This window comes from Stegodyphus dumicola, chromosome 7 (assembly GCF_044657685.1).
Source record: "Stegodyphus dumicola isolate Sdum_Otavi_A_Nest chromosome 7, ASM4465768v1".
Taxonomy (NCBI): Eukaryota; Metazoa; Arthropoda; class Arachnida; order Araneae; family Eresidae; genus Stegodyphus; species Stegodyphus dumicola.
Genome location: NC_140774.1, coordinates 79,562,273 through 79,575,351, shown reverse-complemented (window position 1 = coordinate 79,575,351; position 13,079 = coordinate 79,562,273). Strand labels below are relative to the sequence as shown.

The 13,079-nt window shown below is 33.5% G+C and overlaps 1 long non-coding RNA gene across 1 annotated transcript; it reads left to right on the top strand.

Moving 5' to 3' along the window:
* Nucleotides 1-5,419: 5,419 nt before the first annotated feature.
* LOC146996242 (uncharacterized) lies at nucleotides 5,420-12,068 on the top strand. Its single transcript, XR_015042147.1, has 2 exons — nucleotides 5,420-5,667; nucleotides 11,400-12,068. It is a non-coding gene; the product is annotated as an uncharacterized LOC146996242 (long non-coding RNA).
* The last annotated feature ends 1,011 nt before the right edge of the window (nucleotides 12,069-13,079 follow it).

Below are 13,079 nucleotides of genomic sequence, written 5' to 3'. Positions count from 1 at the left end.
TAACGCTAGACCCAGCCAAATTGCAGTTATGTAAACAAGAGATTACGTATTTAGGTTTTTCGGTTAATAAGAATGGTTTTGCTCCTTCAGAGGAGAATATTCAGAAAGTAGCCAAATTTCCTAGGCCAAGAAATGTGAAAGAGGTTCAAACATTCATAGGCATGGTAAATTATTTTCTACACTTAATTTTCAATTATGCAGAAATTGTCAAGCCAATAGTAAATTTAACAAGAAAAAATATACCATTCGTGTGGAACGAGAGATGCCAAAATGCATTAGATAAAATACAAGAATTAATTTTAGAAAAACCCACAATAAAAAACATAGAAAATGATAAACCTTTATATTTAGTAACCGATGCTTCTAGATCAGCCATTTGTGGCATATTAATGCAAAAAAATGATAAGTTTTTCCCAGTACAATTTTACTCAAAAATTTTAACACCTGCTGAGGCTAGATATCCTTCAATTAGGAGAGAACTTTATGCAATCTTCAGATCAGTAAAGAAATTTCACGAACATATGTATGGAAAAAAATTTATAATATTAACTGATGCTAAACCTCTGACTTTCCATATTAGTCTTGACAAACAGCCAGATATTGTAGCACGCTGGTTGTTATATTTACAGGAATTTCAATACACAATGGAGCATATTCCTGGTTTAAAAAACCCAGCAGACTACTTGTCAAGAGTTTCAGAGGATGTAGTGGTAAACAATGTAAATATATTTAAGACCAATAATAATTTGTCTATTCAAAACATAATTAGTAAACAGCAAAGTGATCCAGACATAAAATCAATTATAAAAAAAATTACAGGATAACCACAAAGAAAGTGTAGAACAATATTTTATTGACAGTCATACAGATGTAGTAATGATAAAATTAAAACCTGTAAATATTAGAAAGAAAGACAGAAGTATCCAGAATAAAATTCTAATTCCTAAGGCATTAATTAAAGATGTATTACAGACAGTTCATGCGCCTCACTTTGGAATTCAAAAGACATATGAGTTTGTAAAGGCAAAGTATTATTGGAAAGGTATGGACAGCGATACGAAAAGTTTTGTAGAAAATTGTTCAGATTGCTTACAAAATAAGTCTAGACCTCACAACACTCTGCCACGTCTAATTCCTAAGAAAGATCTTGCTCCTGGAGAGATGATAGCTATAGACATAGTTGGTAAACTGCCAAGATCCATAGATAATAAGTTTTATGTACTCACTATCATTGATCATTATTCCAGATATTTGGAAACAGTTCCGTTAAACAACTGCACTTCTCGATCCATCATAAAATCTTTAAATAATTATTTTGCCAGATTTGGCATTCCAAAATTTTGTTATCAGACAACGGTTCCTATTTTTGTTCCACAGAATTTAATCAATTTTTAAAATCGTTTAAAATAGAACACAGAAAAAGTTCAATTTATTATCCACAGTCCAATGGGTTGATTGAAAGAGTTCACAGGGTAATGAAAGAATCAATTGCAGCAATATCAAACAAAATATTTGAATGGCCACAAAAAGTACTGATGTTTAAACTGTATTATAATAATGCTAAACATTCTGTAACTCAATTTTCACCAGCAGAATTATTTTTTTGGTACAACATTGAATACTCCCATAGATAGCAATGATCCTCTTAAATTAGCAGAAGATTTCCAGGCATATTCCAAAAGACTAAAGGAACAATTGAGTAGAGATAAGCAACAAGTAAAATTTAATGAGGATGAATACTTTAATTGTGCAAAAAAATATTTGAAAGGGAGAAAAATTCCAGAATTGAAATCAGGGGATAAAGTTTTTATGCAGGAATTTACTGATCGAAGGGTGCTACATCCAAAATACAAGGGGCCATATGAGATCATTAAAAAGCTACGAAATGATAATTATATAATACAATTAGATAATAAAACCACTAAAGTTCACGTAAGTAAATTGTTTTTACAAAAGCCTTCAAGAATAGATTCAACACAAAATGAGGATTAGGAGTGTAACACAAGTATAAATCAGCAAATAAAAAAAAATAAAAAAAAGTGTAAAGAAGTTGTGATTATGATAAGAATGTAGTATGCGTACAAGCTAGATAATGAATGATGATCATGTGTGGTATGGGTCAATTTAGTGTAATAAAGCGCTAATTGCACGATTTTGGTAGAGTTGGCTGGTCCAGATACCAGAAGAATTGAATTGTACTATGCAGGGTATCATTGATTACTAGGTAGCAGAGAAAAAAAGAGACTGTGGTGCAAATCTCCTTGTCTTACTGCTGAATCAAATTGAATGTATGTAATTTAGTAGAGGATCTAATACAAATGTAGCTTGTAACAATGTCATGATACATTGGTGTATGAAATGTATATGTGAAATGAATATGATCAAATGATAAAAGTAGCTAAGTAATGAAATAGTGCATGTGATTCTAAAATGTAAAGAATGAGATCATGTAAACAATGGTTAAGAGGAGTAACATCAAATTGATAATGCAATATCATTAGTAGTTGATAAATTGATATATCACATGTGAGTTATAAATTATATATGTAAAAATTTCTTTTATGGAATCACATCTGTGGTGATATTTTAGGTAAGAGTAGACATGCATCAGTACGTAAAAGAATAATACTAATTTAAGAATGTAAAAAAATGTGTATCACAAAGTATTTAAAGTGCTGTGTTTTTTTTTCCCAAGCAATGTGAAAAATTAATGTGAATTATGTGTGTATAGTGCATACGAGAGCTCAACTGTGTGCATGTAATGTGAAATGTTTATATAGTGCCAAAGAAATGATAAAGTGCAGTGCCTTTGCAAGTGATATAAAGATTGGTGTGAAATGTGTATGTGATGCTGATGAAAGTTCAAGTGTATCCAGCAGAGAGGGATTGCATTTGTTCAGTGATCGGACAAATTTTTTTCTTCGGCCGGAGGGAATGTGAGAACACAGAATTCTCACGGTGGCTTTATCGATTCTTGAATCGTTATCGAGCCCTGCCACGTGCGTCGCAGTGGATAAAAACTGGAAGGACTGGTTTTGTCTTTCTCTTTCTGCCTGTCGTCGTGTTAACGAGTGTGTGGGCCTTCGGGCCTCACACTCACACAGCTCTCGCCATCGTCCACGGTAAAACATAATGTACTCGAGCTGATTTTCCTTTTCATAAGATGGAGGAGAAAATATGTTCTTGTACGAAGAATATAAGAACTCAGGTAAACTTTACTGATTAGGCTGCGAGGTAAAAATTGTTCCTGTGCTGTGACTCAACGTGTATAATCCTGACAATTGGATGTTTCGAAGAGACGACCATGTGCGCCAAATTCAAGCCTATCTACAAAAAATCTTCTCTCTTCTATCACGAGTACTTGCACTGCATATTAATTAAGCTTCTTGCAAGATGCTGATAAGTAATGGGCCAGCGATGCTAGAGGATTAGGAATTGCAGTATACAGAAAAAAATGAACGCTGTGACAGTCCCGTAGGACTAACGAGTAGGACATGCCGAAGGGCATTCATGAATGTGTTTTTTTTTTTTTTTTTTTTTTTCTTATAACATATCGAATATAGGTTAATCAAGAAAAGTGTGTTTTTGTGATTTATCTGGGCTAATCAAGAAATGTAAGTTTTGTGATTTAATAAATGTATATTTAAAAGAGAGCTACTGACTCATGCATGCCTTATTGGGTAAGTCATTTGATTCTTATTTATTAAAAATCATGCAATGTACTAACCACTAAATTTTTAGTTTACTATTTACGCGAAATTAATTCGCATTTGATACTCTTAGTATAATTACTTTAATACGATCACGGCCAACAACACCACATTAAGAAGCGTTGTTTATCATGACAGTTTTTATAAGACGGCATTTGGAAGGCGAAATTTAAAGCTGAATGTGAAGAAACCTGATGGTATGGGTGATGAGCAAGATATTAATACTGTATATGTTAAAGAGGTGCTTGATTTGGGTGAACCAGCAGATATACATATTTTAGAAGATGATGTTTTGAAATGTAGTGAAAATTACTTACCATTCAACATATGATGAAGTTAAGAGTATTATATTGGGTTTGAGGAATATGGCTGCTGCTGGTCCGGATCGCATACATTCTGTGTTGATTAAAAGATTATTTTTCTATTGCCCATATTTTTTTTGTTGGCCTATATAATACCTGTCTTAAGTTTACTCTTTTTCCAGATTGTTGGAAAATTGGTCGAATTATTTTGATCCCTAAGCCTAACAGAAAGCAAAGACCCATTACACTTTTGAATATTTCGGGTAAGGTGCTAGACAAATTGGTAACTAATAGAATTTTACACTTTATGGTTAATAAATGTCCACTTAGCGAGTTTCAATATGGATTTACCTATGGGAGAAGTACGGAGGATGCACTTTACCGGGTTGTTGGATATGTCAGACGTTTTAGGGGTGAACAACACGTAGCTTTGATTTCTCTAGACATTTCGGCTGCATTTGATTCTGTTGATTGGTCTTCCTTGTTGCATGGTTTAATTGATTTAAAAATACCTAAAAACTTGCTTTATTTATTTAAAAGTTATTTTAGGAATATGAAAATTGTTTTTAATTGTTTTAAGGATAAGAGTAAAGACTTAGTAATGAATATTTATAAAGGATGCCCTAAGGGCTCATGCAGTGCTCCCCTGCTCTGGAACATTATTGTGGATAATTTGCTGAAGCAGAAGTTTCCTCAAAATGTGGAATTAATTTCATATGCTAATGATATTATGATTCTTATGAAACACGATTCTCTTGAAAAAATGGAAAAATTATTTGATGAAACTGCTCTAATACTAAGTGATTGGCAAAAGAAAGAAAAATTGCAATTTAATATTGAAAGAACATGTGCATTGTTTTTTCCCAGAGGAGGTAAAAAGACTAAACCACCAAATTTGAAATATCAAGGCAAAAAAATCAAATTTGTAGATAATATGAAATATCTTGGCGTTTTGATTGATAACAAATTAAATTTTATAGAACATTATAAGTTGGTACAAAGACGAACTGATCTGATTTTATTAAATTATAGAAGAACCTTTTCAGCTGAGATTTTAGCCTTGAAATCCTCCATTCTGAAGAAGATTTACTTAAATGTAGTGCTTCCAATCATCATGTATGGAATTGGAGCCTGGGGATCCAGGGCAGGGGGTTTAGCTTTAACCCGATGTTTTAGAACGGTGCCTACCGAAGCCGTCTTTGTGTTGGCGGGCTGCCTCCTCTCTCAATTTTATACGAATTTTATTATGAGAAAATTTTATTTAGAACTGGATGAATGGAAATGAAAATGTATGAAGATTATTTAATTACAAATGTTCCGGTACACCGGAACAGAACAACTCAACCTGACTCTTTCGCTTTTGGAACTATGCCAAAGAACATTTTTAATTCAGTTGAACAGTCAGACTCAGACGAACGCATCACTATTTTTGTTCTGTTCTCGTATTATAAGTTTTATATGTCATTTTTCTTGTTTATACTTGTATTGTACGATTATTTAATATAAGTTTGTGCTTAAAACGAGGACGGGTATCTAGTTCCTTCACATTACATCGCAACATAATATTTAGAGGCAACGGCGAAATTAAAGGACTTTTGATTTCGGTTTCGTCAGCACTGCAACGCTGCATTCGATACAGTAATGGATACTACTGGGTACGTTTAGCATCGAACTTCATTTAAAGACCAAGCAAGATAAGTATTTTTTTTTTTTTACAAGTTTGACTTTGGTTTTCCTCATTGCACCATTACGTCGTAATGGAAGACAAGGTTAAGATTGCAAGAAATAGTAGAGGTAGAGCGAAAGCTGCTCTTACCAGAATTTTAAATTTCATTAATGATGATAAGCAGTTATTCAAAAAATACGATTTAATGAATAAACTTCAAAAAATTGAAAGTGTTTATTCTGATTTTGACAAGGCAGACTCAGAACTTCCGCCGGAAAGTTCTGAAATGGAAGAATTTGAGAAAAAATATTATGAAACCAAAGCCAAACTACAACAGGAACTTGAGAAATTAAATGTTACTGTTAATATGCAAGTTACTAATGTTAATGAACGTCAAATTCCAGTTTCTAGTACTACAAATACTGCTAATAATTTTAAATTACCGAGAATAAATATGCAATCCTTCAACGGTAATTACAGAAACTGGATGTCTTTCAAGGACTTATATGTATCATTAGTGCATAACAATAAAAATTTAAGCAACATTCAAAAATTTCAATATGTAAAGGGTTTATTAACTGATGAACCGGCTTCTATTATTAAACATATTCCCATTTCAGAAAATAGTTATATGGAAGCCTGGGGAAAATTATTATCTAGGTATGATAAGAAAAAACAAATTGTCACATCACTAATAAAAACTTTCATGGAACAATCTTGTGTAATTAATGCAAACTCAATTAACTTGCGAAAAATTGCCGATACTTCTGATGAGATTATCAGAGGTTTAAAATCTATTGATCTAAAAGCTAGTGAAAGGGATGTTTGGCTAATTTATATTTTATTACAGAAGGTTGACAACGAAACATGTAAACAATGGTCTGAGTTTTCAGCAAAAGTGGAATTTCCTACTTTTGAAATATTTATTCAATTTATAAATGATAGATGTTCCTCTTTAGAAATTTTCCGCGAAAAAGAAAGGGAAAAAACTCAACCTAGTGTTAAAAGGATTTTCTGTTAACAAAAGTATCAAATGTATTACGTGTAAATCAGATCATTTTCTTTTCAAATGCCCCAAATTTAAAACATTAACTGTCAAAGAAAGAAATCAATTTGTTAGGAAAAATAATCTTTGTTTAAATTGTTTTTCTAGTCAGCACAAAAAATCAATGTATGTCTCAACATCGTTGTCATTATTGCCAGTTATTGCATCATAGTACTCTGTGTGAAAATCAGTTAAAAAGTTATTCCACATCTGCGTTTCTTTCTGAGACCAGTTTTCAGTCAGAACAGCAAAGAAAGAATCCAACTGCGAATGAAATACCAAACATTGCGTCTACGGATGAAAACAAAAACAGAACTGTAATTCAAAATAATAGCGTTCAAACAACTTTTGGCTTATTGCCAACTGCGTATGTAAATGTAATTGATTCGATGGGTCAAAAACGTAATATTAGAATGCTTTGTGATAGTGGTTCCGAATCAACATTATTATCTGAATCTTGTATTAATTTATTGGGATTTAAAAGGAAAAATACGCGTTTTCCTGTCAAGGGTTTAGCTGAGTCAGAAGTCGCAGTTACAAAAGGTTGCGTTGAAATTGAGTTGATGTCAATCCATGATACATCAGTGAGAATGCCAATTAAGGCATTTGTATTAGATAAACTAACTGCTGCGCTTCCAAGCCAAAAAATAAATGAGAAAGACTTTTTGCATTTGAAAAATGTAAAGTTAGCTGATCCATATTTTCACATTCCGGATAAGATAGATATTATTCTAGGATCTGACTACTTGTTTTCTATTTTACTTCCTGGACAAATAACTTGTTCTCAATGTGATTTAATTGCTCAAAACTCAATTTTTGGTTTCCTCATATCCGGAAAACTAGCGGAATCTCAAACGAAATCAAATTCACTTTCAGACATGCATATTTATGAAATAAATATTGACAGCGAATTGAAAAGGTTTTGGGAGTTAGAAGAAGTGCCAAATTCAACTGACACTGTATTCTCACCTGAAGAACAATTTGTTGAAACGCATTTTCAGGAAAATTACTCAATTAGGGTTTTCATCCGCAGAGAACCCGTTGGCGCTTCGGGAAAGAACCCTTTGGCGCAGTTGCAGTTTTACTCGCCAATGAGCCGAGCCGTAAGCGTGATATTTTGTAAACGTGGTTTTTAGTGATGTAAATTCAAGTTAGCAGACAATGGTAGTAAAAATTCACAGATAATAAGTATGTAGATATGAATAAAGGTTAAACGTGATATACGAAAATAAATTTCTATTAAATTCAAGTTAGCACAGAAAACAATGTATTAAACATAACGGGAAGTAAAAATTCATTTAAAAAATAACAATTAGTATTCTTATACTTATGTTTACAATATACTTATATGTATTTTCTCTAATTCATATAGAATACTAATATTTCTATTACAAATGTCTTTTTTCACTATTAAGTACTTTGCCTGTTGATTGATGTATTTCGGTAAGAGCCATGCCCATGTAATAAATTAATGAATGCATGACCTTTAATATATCCATTTTACATAGTTTTAAGTATTTTTTTTTTCAAGTTACTTGCATACAGCTTAAAGCATTTTACGTTGAAACAAATACCTATCCTTTTTCATAATATATTTCACAATACAAATAACCTTCAACAGTAATCAAATTTTCTTCAGTAGCATTTTTAATAAAACTAGAACTTTATACATTTTAAAGTTATTATAGGGGTTGGAAACCTCATGGTTCTGCGTGCTTACAGCTGTTAATAATTAAGAACATAACGTGAACAGCCATGTTACAAATTAGCATTCACCCCTCCCGCCATAATTTCTTCCTTTGATCCCGAACTGACGACCCGAGAACCGGCATCTTTCGACGAAAACTTCTTTAATTATGCAAAAATATTTCTATCTATTCGTTGTTAAAAAATTCAGAAAAAAATAATAATAAATAAGAGAAAAATAATATAAATCTCCAAATGCGAACAACGACAACCTTCGCATAAGCGAATAGGATGAATTAGCTAGGCTACCAGGTTTGAACTATTATCGCCAAAGTTGGTGATGTTTACATTTACCGGGTTATCTACGGAAGTGCTTCCCTCAATTAATTCAGATGGTCGTTTTGTGGTGAAGTTGCCATTTTTAAAATATAAATCTGAATTAGGTAATTCAAAACCAGCTGCACTTTCTCGATTATATGCTATGGAACGTAAATTTAAGGAAAACTCGAAATTTGAAACCCAATACAAGGATTTTATGCATGAATATGAAAATTTAGGTCATATGGAATTGGTTACACAAAATGGTTTAAATAGATGTCAGAATGAGCAATATTTCCTTCCCCGTCATGCAGTGATTAAGCCGTCTAGTACAACTACCAAATTAAGAGTCGTTTTCGACACTTCATGTAAAACTTCCAGCGGTAAATCTCTGAATTCAATCTTGGGTGTTGGTCCTAAATTGCAACGAGATATTTTCGAAATCTTACTTAATTTTCGATTTCCGGAAATAGTCTTTTCAGCAGACAGAGAGAAAATGTACCGTCAAGTTTTAGTGTCCGATGAGGATCGGAACTACCAACAAATTCTTTGGAGGTTTAATCCTAACGAAGAAATACGCACATACAAGTTAAACACCGTAACATATGGTTTAGCTCCAGCTTCTTTCCTAGCCACTAGGTGCATTAAGCAAATTGCACTAGATTATTCACAAAATAGTGCTGTTTCTCATACTTTACTACACGATGTATACATGGATGATTTGCTATCGGGTTCAAGTACCGATAGTGATGCAATATCACTTTGTAAGGAAATTACAAATATTTTACAAACACACGGTTTCCACCTACGAAAGTGGAATTCTAATTCAAATGCATTTCTTGCAGAATTTCAAGAACATTGTTCAACGGACACTAATTTAGAAATAATTCCCAATAATAAGGAAAGCACGAACGTCTTAGGATTATTTTGGAAATCTTCAACAGACACATTCATTTTCAAACCCGCACTTGCACTCACCTTACCGCTGACAAAAAGACGCATTTTGTCCCAATTGGCACGCATTTTCGATCCATTAGGATTAATTTCACCATGTACTGTTGTATTGAAAATTTTTTATCAAAAGCTCTGGCTTACAAAAGGGGACTGTGATTCTCCTATTCCACAAAGTCTTGCTGAAGATTTGTTTAAATTTCAGAAATCTTTCAATGCAGTTGAACATTTTACCGTCCCTAGAGGTGTCACGCTTATTTCCTCTGACACATTTGAATTGCACGGCTTTTGCGACGCTTCAACACTTGCTTACGCTGCTGCAATATATTGCAAACAAATACACGGAAATGAAATAAAGGTTTCTCTCTTAGTTTCTAAAACTAAAGTCGCACCTATCAAACAAGTATCTGTTCCTAAATTGGAACTATGCAGTGCTCATTTGCTTTCAAAGTTATGTCGTGCAGTCATGAACACTCTCAAAAAATATAAGTTTGATGTTTACGCTTGGACTGACTCCAAAGTGGTACTTTCCTGGCTCTCGGCACATCCCCGTAAATGGAAGACTTTTCTTGCAAACCAGACGTCTCAAATAATCGAAGTACTTCCAACAAAATACTGGAGGCATGTCCCTTCCAAAGAGAATCCAGCAGATATCGCTTCGCGTGGTATTGATCCCAAATGTCTTCCTAATTGCAACTTGTGGTGGAATGGCCCAAGTTGGCTTTTTTTGGATTCGTCTCACTGGCCGAAAGAGGAATCCGCTTCCAAAGAAATCAAGGATCTAATTAAAGCTGAACAAAGATCTGATCCTATATTTTCATTTCATAGTGCTACATCAAATGAATTATATAGTGATTTATTTGAAAAATATTCATCATTTTCTAAGATTATACGCATTTTAGCATCATCAATAAGTGCAAAACCAATAACAAATGTCAAACGCTTATAACTGATTCCTTTTCTCCACTCACTTACACGGAAACTAAAAATGCAAAAATAATCATAATTCGATGGGTTCAAAAAGATTATTTTAATGAAGACCTAAAATGCATTAAAAATCAAAGATCGTTGCCTAAGAAATGTCAGCTACACTCCCTCCATCCGTTTATAGATGAAAACAGTCTTTTACGGGTGGGAGGGCGTTTACAAAATTCAGAATTGTCTTTTAATCAAAAGCACCCAGTGATTCTACCTGCTAAACACAAGATAAGTGAGCTCATCGTAAAAGAAAAGCATGTGATTTATTTACATGTTGGTGCTTCATTACTGTCCCACATTATCAAACAATCATATTGGATCATAGGTGGAAAAAAGCTCATTAATAAATGTGTTCACGAATGCATCAAATGCTTTAAATTTAAAGCATCCACCGCATCTCAGATTATGGGATCAACAAACTTCGTTGGGGCTAATCGAAAGCTCAGCGAAATACAACGATTGTGGGCTTCACTTCCTAAGAACGAAGCCGTTGCTCATTATTTAACTCAAGCATTAATAGAATGGCACTTTATTCATCCAGCATCTCCTCATTTGGGAGGCCGCAATTAAATCAACCAAATATCACTGTAAAAGAGTAATCGGTGAAACTCTACTTACTTTCGAAGAATTGACAACTCTATTGGCTCAGATAGAAGCCATTTTAAATTCTCGTCCGTTATGTAGTGTAAACAATACTGACATTGATTGCATTAATATTCTTACTCCTTCACATTTTCTTACAGGAGACGTGATCCTATCCCCTCCTGAACTACCTCTTACTAGTCCTGCCAATATACGGAATAGGTGGGATCTCCTTCAAAAGATGCGCAAGGACTTCTGCAAATCATGGACCAAAGCATACCTATCTTCGCTTCAAACCAGAAAGAAATGGAAGGACACTCAGCCGAATATGAAAATTGGAGACATCGTCCTGTTACTAGATGATGGTCATCTTCCAGGTTCTTGGCCACTAGGACAAGTGGTCGAACTTAATCATGGTACTGACGGACTAGTTCGTGTGGCCACGGTTAAAACTAAAAACTCTGTTTTCAAAAGAAACATTCATAAATTACCACCTTTGCCCATATATCAGGACTAATGCCTGATAGGGTGGGAGTATGTTCCGGTGCACCGGAACAGAACAACTCAACCTGACTCTTTCGCTTTTGGAACTAATTGCAACTAATTGAAACTTTAAGAACATTTTTAATTCAGTTGAAAAGATTAAAAATGCCAAAGAACATTTTTAATTCAGTTGAACAGTCAGACTCAGACGAACGCATACGCAAGGCAGCTGGAATGCTGTCTATTCTTCACTATTTTTGTTCTGTTCTCGTATTATAAGTTTTATATGTCATTTTCTTGTTTATACTTGTATTGTACAATTATTTAATATAAGTTTGTGTTTAAAACGAGGACGGGTATCTAGTTCCTTCACATTACATCGCAACAACAAAGAATGTTTTTGAAAAATTTAATATTCATTTAATACATCCTTCCAATAGAATTGGTTTTGTTTTTGATAAATGCAACCCAACTGTTGATGTGTTTGATATTTATACAGATGGTTCTGTGGTCGGAGGGAGCGTAGGAGCTGCCTTTGTTGTTTTTTACTATGGAACTGAGGTGGATTATAGAATGTTTAAGTTGAACATATATAATTCAGTTTTTCAGGCAGAAAGTGAAGCGCTCAAACAAGCCTTATTATGGATTAAAAATACCTTGTTTATACCCACGTCTGTAAATATTTACACTGACTGCCTGTCACTTCTCCATGCGCTTTCCCGCCCAGACAATTTCAATCCATTAATTGTCGAAATTAAGAGTCATTTAGAAACTTTGAGTTCATATTTAAATATTAAGCTACTTTGGGTTAAAGCCCATATAGGCGTTATTGGTAATGAGAGGGCCGACAGCCTGGCCAAGCAGGCGGTCTCAAATGTCAGTGCAATGGATATTGAAGTAACAGGTTCGAAGAGAATTGCAGTTCGAAGAATGAAAAAATTTTACGTTAACAAATGGAAAATACGGTGGTTCTCTTCACCTAAAAACAAAGGATTTATGGAACTAATTAAAATCACAAATAAAATGAAATGTATGAACAATATTGATATTAATCAGGTTTTAACTGGACATGGTAGGTTTCCGTTCTATTTCAACCGATTTAATCTGCAGGAAAATAAATTATGTAATAGTTGTCAGGTTGATGGTGATGCTAGGCATTTCGTGGTTGATTATAGTTTAACAGCTCCTATTAGACAGATTTTTAACATTACTGATTTTAATGTAAGTGTCATTTATTTTAAAGTTTTAAAATCATATTTTATTGCTCTAATGAAGTTTATGAATGAAAATAGGGCGCTAGTAGGAATCTTCTGTTAAAATTGAATTTTGTATTTATGTGGGTTTTGGATATCTGTGGT